The sequence below is a fragment of the Oryctolagus cuniculus genome, chromosome 14 (genome assembly GCF_964237555.1).
Source record: "Oryctolagus cuniculus chromosome 14, mOryCun1.1, whole genome shotgun sequence".
NCBI lineage: Eukaryota > Metazoa > Chordata > Mammalia > Lagomorpha > Leporidae > Oryctolagus > Oryctolagus cuniculus.
In genome coordinates, this window is record NC_091445.1 from 21,208,892 (window position 1) to 21,220,598 (window position 11,707).

The 11,707-nt window shown below is 41.2% G+C and overlaps 1 long non-coding RNA gene across 1 annotated transcript; it reads right to left on the bottom strand.

Annotated features, from left to right (window-relative positions):
• Window positions 1-612: 612 nt before the first annotated feature.
• Window positions 613-11,604, bottom strand: LOC138845146 (uncharacterized). The gene is made up of 2 exons (XR_011381945.1): window positions 11,444-11,604; window positions 613-1,202 (listed from the first exon to the last, which is right to left on the bottom strand). It is a non-coding gene; the product is annotated as an uncharacterized lncRNA (long non-coding RNA).
• Window positions 11,605-11,707: the final 103 nt, after the last annotated feature.

The following is an 11,707-nucleotide window of genomic DNA, read 5'->3' on the forward strand; positions in this document are numbered from 1 at the left end:
AATTCACCTCAAAATAGCATGGATTTTTACAGCTCTAAATTATAGTATGAAGGTGCTAACCGCGAATTGCATACTTGTCAAATCAGTTGGGAAGGTAGTTGATGGGAAAGCTCCAAGTATTCTATCAATTACCTATTATTCTCAGAACAAAGGACAATAATAAAGGTACATTGAAACAATGTAACAGATTTCTTTCCATTTAATTTAAAATATAGAATTTTTTTAGTTTTTTTTAATTTTATTTATTTGACAGGTAGAGTTACAGACAGAGAGAGACCGAAAGGTTGGTCTTCCTTCCGTTGGTTTACTCCCCAAATGGCCAGCACGGCCAGCGCTGCACTGATCTGAAGCCAGGAACCAGGTGCCTCCTCCTGGTCTCCCATGCAGGTGCAGGCACCCAAGCACTTGGTCCATCCTCCACTGCCTTCCTGGGCCACAGCAGAGAGCTGGACTGGAAGAGGAGTAACCGGGACTAGAACCCGGTGCTCATATGGGATGCTGGCGCCGCAGGCGGAGAATTAGCCAAGTGAGCCACAGCGCCGGGCCCTAGAATAATTTTTAAGCTTCCTGATTAGAAACATCCTCTGAAGAATAACAAAACAACAGCAAAGCTCCTTCAAGCTGCACTTTATTATTATTGTTGTTTGTAAAACAGAAGCAAAAGATTGACTTAGAGACTCACTCATAACAAATCTATTCTGGAAGACTTACTTATAATAAATCTACTCTGGCAGAAACTCAAACAGAAACTAGAAGTTTCACATCAGAAAATGGGATGTGATTGACGTCTTGCTTGACATCAGTCTTGACAGTTTAGGAAAATCACTGAGTTAACATAGTCCTGTGCATAGAAGTATAAAAAAACTAAAGAATATTCCAAAACTCGGATTCCATGTGTCAACCGTTAGAAAGGTTTCATGATTTCTTTATTGGCTCACTTACCAGGATTACCCACTGCTGACTGGCTGCAGAAATCATGGCTGGACATGCATCCCCAAAGTCACCAGGTCATGGGTATTGCAGGTGCACACAGTATAAGCGTTTTGTTGTTTGTTTGCTTTTAGGTGAGTCTGTCTTTGAGGACAATGCTTGGGAACAACTAACATTTTGGTGACAAGAAAAGCAAAATGACCAAAGGCACCTGCAGCCTACATAGGTTTCCACAGCCAGTACTGTTTCTCATTTCTTCTGTGTCTTACATCCTGGAAATAAGAGAAACAAAAATGTTTAGATGACATTGCTAGAAGATAGCATACATTTGGCAAAAATTCAAACCCAAAAAGTAATTATAAATGTAAGGTACCCTGGGCCAACACCACAGCTCACTAGGCTAATCTTCTGCCTTGTGGCGCTGGCACACCAGGTTCTAGTCCCAGTCAGGGCACTGGATTCTGTCCCAGTTGCCCCTCTTCCAGGCCAGCTCTCTGCTGTGGCCAGGGAGTGCAGTGGAGGATGGCCCAAGTGCTTGGGCCCTGCACCCCATGAGAGACCAGGAGAAGCACCTGGCTCCTGCCTTCGGATCAGCACGGTGCGCTGGCCGCAGCGCGCCAGCCGCGGCGGCCATTGGAGGGTGAACCAACGGCAAAGGAAGACCTTTCTCTCTGTCTCTCTCTCTCACTGTCCACTCTTCCTGTCAAAAAAAAAAAAAATGTAAGGTACCCTGACCAGGAGGAAAGGCTACTTAAAGTTCCACAGAGGTGCTATTGGAAGCCACTGTTGTTCGATGTTTTCATTAAAAGTGGAGATGTTAATACTCATTGAATTTATGAAAGATTAGGGAAGTTACAATGTCTTTGAACATTAGAGTCAAAATAGGATACAAGCCTGAGAAGTTGTAAGAATTGATTTAAAACAATAAAAATGATCAAAAAAGGCAAAGTATAAAGTGGTTAACGTAGAATATGGTGAGGGACCGGTGCTGTAGCATAACAGGTGCAGCCGCCGCCTGCAACAACAGCATCTTCCATGGGAGATGGTTCGTGTCCCTGCTGCTCCACTTCTGATCCAGCTCCCTGTTAATGTGCCTAGGAAAGCAACAGAAGATGGCCCCGGTGCTTGGGCCCCTTGCATACATGTGGGAGACCCAGATGAAGCTCCTGGCCAGGCTTCTGGCTGTTGTGGCCATTTGGAGAGTGAAGCAGCAGATTGAAGAGCTCTCTCTCTCTCTCTTTCTCTCTCTCTCCACCTCTGCCTTCCAAATAAAAAATAAATATATAAAAAAAAAGAAAATGGCGAGTACTACAAAACCCTAATAAGAGCAGTGTACCAAAAAGCATAAGAAAAATGAAAGATGTCAATCATATGTCACTAAAAAAGAAATGCTGTAATACATTTTCTTATTCATCAAACATAGCATTTAACACAATTGAAAGAATTTCACTTGCATTACTTTGGTTTAGTACCAAATGAAATTTTCAGTTCACTCTGGGAGTATTATATAATCAAAGAGACAGACTAATTATATAATTCAGCAGAGACTAGCAGACTTAATAAAAGGCTAAGAAAGAAACACCTTCACTGCAAATGGTACAGGAATTTGTTAGTCTAGAAAAGAAGAAAGTAAACAGGAAATGATAGACCACTTGTATAATAAATATAATTGGGAAGTAGTACAAGGTATAATGAGTAAGAAATTTTTTAGAGTCATTGAAATGAGTTTGAGTCCTACTTTTCACCTTCCCACCATCCACAGAAGATACTCATAAAAGCATGATTGGGTAAGAAAGTTTCCTCAATTTTCTAAATTCCTTTATCCATAGAATGCAGAAAATAATAGTATCCAGGATTATAAACTGTTGTGAGAATTAAGTGAGATAATATCTTTATTACAGAGTTTACATTGCTTTATGAGTCTTATTTTCTTCACAAATTAAGAGAGTTTCGTTAGTGGCTGGCACTGTAGCATAGCTTGTAAAGCCACTGCCTGTATGGGCGGCAGTTCGACTCCTGGCTGCTCCACTTCTGATCCAGTTCCCTGCTGATGCACCTGGAAAAGTACTGTAAGATGGCCCAAGTGCTTGGGCCCCTGAACCTACATGGGAAACCCAGATGAAACTCCTGGCTCCTGGCTTCAGCCCGGCCCAGCCCTGGCTGTGGCACACATTTGGGTAGTAAACCAGTAAATGAAAGATTCTCTCTCTCTCTCTCTCTCTCTCTCTCTCTCTCTCTCTCTCTGCCTCTGCTCTCCCTCTCTGTAACTCTGTCTTTCAAATAGATAAGTAAATCTTTAAAGAGAGAGAGATTTTAAATGATGCTTTTCTTTTTTTTTAAGATTTTATTTATTTATTTGACAGGTAGAGTCACAGACAGTGAGAGAGAGAGAGAGAGAAAGGTCTTCCTTCTGTTGGTTCACTCCACAAATGGCCGCAATGGCCGGAACTGTGCCAATCCAAAGCCAGGAGCCAGGAGCTTCCTCTGGATTTCCCATGTGTGTGCAGGGGCCCAAGCACTTGGACCACCTTCTACTGCTTTCTCAGGCCACAGCAGAGAGCTGGACTGGAAGAGGAGCAACGGGGCCTAGAACCAGTGCCCATATAGGATGCTGGCGCTGCAGGCAGAGGATTAACCTAGTGCGCCACAGCACCAGCCCCTAAATAATGTTTTTCTAACACACACACACACACACACACACACACACTGCTCCACTTACAATCCAGCTCTCTGCTATGGCCTGGGAAAGCAGAAGAAGATGGTCCAATTCCTTGGGCCCCTGTACCTGCACGGGAGACTGGGAAGAGGCTCCTAGCTCCTAGCTCCTGGCTTCAGTTCAGTGCAGCTCTGGCCAAACAGCCAATTGGGGAATGAACCAGCAGATGGAGGACTCTCTCTCCCTCTCCCTCTTCCTCTCCCTCTCCCTCTCCCTCTCCCTCTCCCTCTCCCTCTCCCTCTCCTTCTCTCTGTGTGTAACTCTGGCTTTCAAATACATAAATAAATCTTTAAAAAATAGATCCAAAATGTGGCTTATTTTAAAGTCATCTTTTCCCCCCAGAAAATAAAGGGAAGGGTAAAATTCAGATTCCCAAACCTGCAAGCAAGGTTTATTTATAATATCTGTTACATTTCACAAATGCCCTTAGGTGCTGGATTTCAGTTAACACTTATCTTTTGTATCTTTTATGCTTAAATCTTAATTCTAGCATTTCCAAATTCACTACATTCTTTCTACCTAGAAACCTCTTTATCCTCACCCCTCTCATCCTACAAAATATAATTTGCAGTCTATTTTTTAATCTCTCCCCTTAGAAATCCCCATATCTTATAATTTCATTAACCACTTTGATCAAACTTTGTGTTGAACACCATATGAAACATATGGTTTTCTATGAGGAGTGTTGGGAGGGTTTGGGGAAAAATCTAGACCAAGAATTTGTTGTAGTGTAACCAAATGCACCATTTCATGTATTTGTTATGTATAATTATCAAAAAAAGTTTTTAAGTATCTCTAAGAGAATCTATTAATTCAAGGTATGGTTTCTCTAGGTGTCTACAAGAAAAAGAATATATGACATGTATGGGGGTGAAACATGAAATAATTCCTGGCGGGCACCTAGCAGTCTTTACTGAATCATGAACCCTATCATTGAAATATGAAATATCTGAAGTGTCAGATGAAACCTCCAATTATATGAAAATGGATAATTTAGCGGCACAAATGTTGTCTGTAAGATAATTCTAATTGAGAATTCATTAAAAACTCAAGGTTACCAATTAAAGGAAAGTGTATTAAATCTGTTCTCCCAAGATTAAGCCATACATTTTATAAGCATTCAATCAGGCCAAGAATGTTCTTTCAAATCTTGACAAGTTCTAGCGGCAGAATCTGAGTTGAGAATAGAGGAGACTCTTTAGTTGTTTATTTGAAAGGCAGAGTGAGAGAGAGAATCTTCCACCTACTAGTTCACTCCCCAAATAGCTGCAATAGCCAGAACAGGGCCAAGACAAAGCCAGGAGCCACATGAGTGACTTGGTCCGTCTTAGTTGACTTTGCAGGCGCTTTAGCAGGAAGCAGGATGGGAAGCAGAGTGGCCAAAGACTCCAACCAGTGCTCTGATATAGGATGAGGGTGTCACAAGCAGAGGCTAACCCGCTGTGCCACAATGCAAGCCCCTGACTTCCTGAATGTACTGTACAATATTGTAAAGCAGGTCTCTAGAACTCCTTCCCCTTGCTCACTGGAAACATTATCCCTATTGATCAGCAGCCCTCCATTTCCCTCTCCTCCCAGCCCCCGGGAGCATCATTCCTTTCTTTGGTTCTTTGGATTGTGTAGCCTTCCTGTGAATGGAATCGCGCAGTGTTTGTACCTCTATGACAGGCTTATTTCATTCGGCCACATTTTATTTTCACTGTATACCTGCATATTTCAGAATGTCCTTCTTTTTGAAGGCCAAATAATATTCCATGGTATGTATATATTTTCATTATCCATTAATGTACCAACAGTCATTAAGGTTCTTTCTACATCTTGGGTACTATGAATATAGGAATGCAAATCTCTCTTCAAGATCCTGATTTCAATTCTTTCAGATAAAAACCCAAAGTAAGTTTGCCAGATCATATGCTGGCTCTTTTTAATTTTGGGGGGGAACCCCATGCTGTTTTCATAATTTCTGCACCATTTTCATGCCCAGCAACAGTGTGCAGGGTTCCAATTTCTCACATCCTGGTCAATATTTGGTGCCATATATATTATATATATATAATATATAAAGCTGTATATATATTACACACACACACATATATGTATGTATAATCGCAGTCCTGACAACTGTGAGGTGATATTTCACTGTGGTTTTAATTTGCAACTCCCTGACGATAAGTGACCTTGAGCTTCTTTTCATACATATATTGGCCATTTGTGTGTCATCTTTGCAGAAATATCCATTTGGCTTTTTAGCACCTTATTTAATCAGGTGATTAGCATTTTTCTATCGAGTTGTAGCAGTTACTTACATGTTATGGAAGTTAACCCCTCATCAGAAAAAAAATGGTTTGCAAGTAGTTTCTTCCATCCTGAAGGTTGCCTTTGTGTTTGTTTATTGTTTTCTTGTTGCATAGAAGTATTTTAGTTTGATGTGGTCCCACTTGTCTATTTTGGCTTTGGTTATCTGTGCTTTTGTTGTCACAGCCATGAAATCATTGCTAAGACCAATGCCATAGAGCTTTTCCTCTGTTTTCTTCTAGCAGTATTGGAGTTTCTGGTCATGTTTTAAGTCTAATCTGTTCTGAGTTTTTTTATGTTCAGTTAACATATGGGACCAATCTCCTTTAGTGGGTATCCAGTTTTCATAACACCATTTCTTGGGGAGACTATATTCAAGGATTTATTTCTAGGCTCCTTATTCAGTTTCATCGGTCTAGTTATCTTATTATACAAATAGCATGGTGTTTTAATTATGGTAGCTTTGTAATATATCTTACATGAATACATATTTCATAATATTAAAATTTTCTACCTAACTTTCCTCATCTGTAGAAGAACAATAATCTGTTCTTCAGGGAGAGGCCGTGAAGGAGCAATTAGTTGAGAGCCAAACACCATGTGGAGTTCTGATTGTAGTTAAATAAAAACTACTTCCATTCCTTATTTCTCTGAGGTTTAGAAACAACCAAGATCTTCCTCACTCAAATGCCAAATGTAATGAAAGGATTCTGCCTTTTGTTGTTAAAAATCCTCCAGGAAATGGTATTCTATGCCCCCAGCTTTCTGTTCTGTTCTTTGAACAGTCCATGAGTGCTCCTTCCTTGAGACTTTGACTTCTGTTGGGAACCCCGGCCTTCCCCCGTGTTCTTACGTGACTACCGTATTATTCAGGCCTTTACATGGTACCTCAGAAAGTCCTTTCCAAAAATGATGGCTCCAGAGCTGTGCTGTGTCACAGCAGATTCAGCCACTGCTTGAGAAATCAGCATCTCAGATTGGAGCAGTGGTTCAAGGCCCAGCTGCTCTGCTCACAATCCAGTTCCTGCCAATGCACCTGGGAAGGCAGTGGAAAATCACCAAAGTACTTGGGTTCTTGCCACCCATGTGGCAGACCAGGATGGAGGTTCTGGCTCCTGGCTTCAGCCTGACCCAGATCTGGCTGTTGTAGCCATGTGGGGAATGAACCAATGGATGGAAGCCTTCTCTGCGTCCCTCCTCTCTCTCTGTCACTTTGCCTTTCAAATAAATACATAAATAAATGTTTAAAGAATGGTGTTCCTTTCTCATCCCTTGCTACTCTGTGTCATATGCTGCCATAACAACCTGTTCCTTAAATTCTATAGCATTATTGGAGGTGCTTTGTTTATCGATTGTTTCCTATGGACATTCATGGAGCCTTCTGTGTTTGGTTAACAGCAGCATCCCCAGCACGTAGAAGACCTGCTGGGTTCAACAGTGGATATTCAAAAAACTTTGCTGAAAGAAAGAAGAGTAGACTTTCTATTTGCACACGAAAGAGTACCATCTCCTTTCTTTGGCAGCCAGTGAGGATGCTGACTGCTTACCAGGAGGCCTGGGGGGCAGCTCCTTTGCCAAGCCCCCCCTCCCTAGGGGGCAGAGGGAAGGGAAACCACCTATTTCACACGGATGCCTGGACCAGTCATGCATTCCTCACATTCTTTGTTGATGGACAGTCTCAGCTGGGACAGCTGAGGAGCACATTAACAACTCAGCAGCAAGAGCCCCAACCCTTGAGAATCCCCTCCTACTTCCAAGCTCTCCTCTTCTGTAAAGACAATCTCCACGCTGCATTCAGCCAGATTTCTCTCATGCAAACTTCTTATGAACATGCACAATTTTCATGCCTTGTTCCTTCTCAGGCTTGGGTCTAACCTTGCATCTGGCATAAACGCTACCTGGGCCTTCTTGTGTGACTCAGGAAGTTGAAATGATGTGGTGACAAAATAGAAGAAACAGAGATGAAAAGGGAGGCTGCTCAACACTTTTGTACTTCTATTTGAACACTGACTTCTTTGGTTCCATTATTGTTTCAATTTATTAAGTTAGGTTAAAATGTTCCCTTGGAATTTTTGCTAGTATTGCTAATGCATAAAAATCTATCATCTGTATATTCTAATACACCTAGATGGGGTTTTTTTCTACTTAAATTCTTAATTGGTAGTATTGGTGATTAGAATAGAGGTTATCAATTTCACATATACCTTACATTTCAGGGTACTTTAAGGATTCTGGTAATATTGTATTCTGTCATGTTTTTATCATGTTCTTGATACTGTGTATATGGGTGAGTGCAAGATTAAAGATTTTGTGTCTAAAAGAAACTATGAATTATGACAGGTCTAAACTGGTATACAGGTGGGCACCATCACATTTATTTATCTCTCTCTAAAAAGGTTCTTTTCCAATTTTGTAAAGTTCATTTTTAGACACCAAATGCAATATAAAAGTGTGAAAGTCCTTGAAACATATTTTCCCTCTTAGAATGTATATTGAAGACCTAGAAAAAACATTGTGTCTCCCTGCGTGTCTGTGTTTTGGGGAGGGGGGTGCCTGTAACATCTCCAACTGCAATCAGCAAATACAACAGGGAAAGACCAGTTCTGCTGTTTCTTGGTGAGCTCTTTTTCACTGTGCCGAATAGCTGAGAGACTCCTAAGAAGAGCTTCTGTAATAGTTAAGTAAGAGAAAAAAATTTCTCCCAATGCTTCAAGGATTTTATTGCCTACTCTCTTTTTTACTCACTTATTTCTTTATAAATGTTGACTTTACTAATTTAACATACATCCGTTTATGTGCAACTATGTGCAAAAAACCTGTAGAGTCATACTTCAGAGTTGCAAAGTTTCTTGTGAAAGTCAGACACACTTTGCTGGGTTTTTGTTTTTTAAGATTTATTTATTTAATTGAAAGGCAGAGTTGAAGAGAGGCAGAGGCAGAGAGAAATTTTCCATCTACTGGTTCACTCCCCAGATGGCCGCAACAGCTAGAGTTGGGCCAATTTGAAGCCAGTAGCCAGGAGCTTTTTCCAGGTTTTAGCAGAGAGCTGGATCAGAAGTGGAGCAGCAAGGACAAACCAGCGCCCATATGGGATGCTGGCAGTGCAGGCGGCACTTTACCTGCTATGCCACAGCGCAGGCCATGCTTTGCTGTTAGAATGTGATAGTTTTCATCTTCTGAGAGACATACTTTTATTTCTTTGAATTTTCCTGGTTCATTGGCTATGTGCTCAGGACGTTCACTTTTAAAATTCACAATTTACCAGAATTCCTTATGTTACCTTAGTTATCACATTAGTTGATGGCTGAAGGTAATTTTCTTGTATCCTTGTACAAAGGGAAAAAAATAAAGCAAATCCTCACCCTTTTAAAAGTGCAAGTAAGTCGCGCCGGTGCCGCGGCTCACTAGGCTAATCCTCCGCCTTGCGGCGCCAGCATACCAGGTTCTAGTTCCGGTCGGGGCGCCGGATTCTGTCCTGGTTGCCCCTCTTCCAGGCCAGCTCTCTGCTGTGGCCAGGGAGTGCAGTGGAGGATGGCCCAAGTCCTTGGGCTCTGCACCCCATGGGAGACCAGGAGAAGTACCTGGCTCCTGCCATCGGATCAGCACAGTGCGCCGGCCGCAGCGCACTGGCCACGGCAGCCATTGGAGGGTGAACCAATGGCAAAAGAAGACCTTTCTTTCTCTCTCTCTCACTGTCCACTCTGCCTGTCAAAAAAAAAAAAAAAAAAAAAGACATTTTTAAAAAAAAAAAGTGCAAGTAGGTCTTAGATCCTTTGTGTTTCTACCCAATTTATACATTGATCTTATGAAGTAAAAAAAAAAGTTTTATGAACTTTAATAAGATTTGACTAAGTAAAATATTTTTTTTACAAAACCACATTTAGAAAGTGGCATTCTCTCCTAGTATTATGTTATAAAATTCTTTTCCTTACCACTTTTATTATTAGTACAACTAATATTTATAATAGTGTAATTTATTAACAATAATCCTCAAACAGTATAAGCAAATAAAGGAATTATTAAGGGGGCTATCAATTTCAACAACACATGCAAGGAAAGCAAAACAAGGACTAGAAAACAGATCCACATGTTTCCTGGTAACTGAGATGAGGCCCACAGTTTGCACAAATAAAAACTTAGAAAAAGTAAGCCAGCTATACTCTCAGCAGCTGGGAGGTCGGATTATCCACTAGCTGAGCTTCGTAAAAGCTCAAGTTCTGTCGTCTTTGCATGGATACTCGGAAAATGGTGCAAGTACATATTGTATTAGCAGTTTCCTTACAGTCAACAGAGAAATGCTAAGTATACTTCACTGAAAAATGACTTTTTGCCTCTCTTACAGTCCCATTTTTGGCTTACCTTGATTGGTGTGAGAGAAAAAAAGAAAAATCAAAACAACATGATGGGGGAAAATTGTAGAGCACTGAGCAAGATAAAGGATTTGAGAATAAAAACAAGCCAGGTCTTTTTACTTGAACCTTACTGGAACATCTGAGGTGTAATTAGAAATATAAATGTTTTGGCATACATGAATGGGACAATGGGAATGTTGAGGTTGATACAAATGAAGGTAACTGTGATACAGTTAGTAACCATGAATTGTATTCTTGAAAATCAGAGAATGGTTATTAAGTATCCTCACTAAATTTGGGACATAACGCTTACCTTAATCCCTGCCATATAGTCATGCCACAACATATACATATTTCAGTCACATCATGCACAATATATATGATTTTTGTCAACTACATTTTTAAGGAAAAGCAATTACACAAGCTCACAATATTTTCCCACCAATATCACTAAATGCAACTTTTTAAAAGAGTGCCTTGCTTCGAAAATGAAAAAAAAATCCTGAAATTCTGCTGTTGAAATTAAGCAAGGCATTTGTAGTTTAAAAATTAGTACTTCTATTATGAAAGTTCATCCTTTTACGCCTTTGTTGCAGAGAAGATTCCACAGGAAACAAAAGTGCAGGTCAAAATTCCTATGTGGGCTCTGAACTGAAACCCCTGAGAGACATCATGAGATAAAGGAGAAATGCAATGTGTGGTGTGATGAATGCATTCACACAGTGATTGACAAGTTAGCATCCAGGTTCCACTGGCCAAAATCACATGGAGATGGATGGGGCAGAAGAGGTTCTGACGGCTTGCGCCCATCGTCCAAAGCTAGCAGAGCCGGGAAGTGGTGGATGACTGGGGCTGCATTAGAAACATCGGCTGGGCTGGCTCCCTGGGCTGACTTTGAACTCTTGTTCATCATTATTTTATGCTGCACTCCACTTTGTATTGGTGGAAGGGAAAAGAAAAACACAGGAGACTAGCTTTTAGCTTCTAAATCAAAGCTCTGCTTTGCTGATTGCCGGAGTGGCTTTTCAAAGGCAAAGCAAGTGGGGGCATTAGAATTCCTTGTTTCTCTAGACCAAGAACTGAAGTACCGTTATTTTTTTTAATTCTCAGTAGCAAAAAAAGAACATATTTCAATGTATCTTACATTTACCTTGAAGCAGCCTCTGTGGTGGTTCCTTTTTTCTTTTTCAATTTGATTGGCACTTGCAGAAGATAAAGCAAGGTGGGAAAACATTTAACAGGGAGCCTGCAGAAGGGCGCGAGGAGGCGTGCATTGTCACGGAATCTCAGAACCGGGAGGAGCTGTGCCCCTTGCACACCCTGACTCAATCCCTCACGCAGGTGCCTCGGGAGTCAGGACGGCCCCTCCCTCGGCCGCCCTCGTGGACTGCCCGATGCTGCCCCCAGCGGCAGC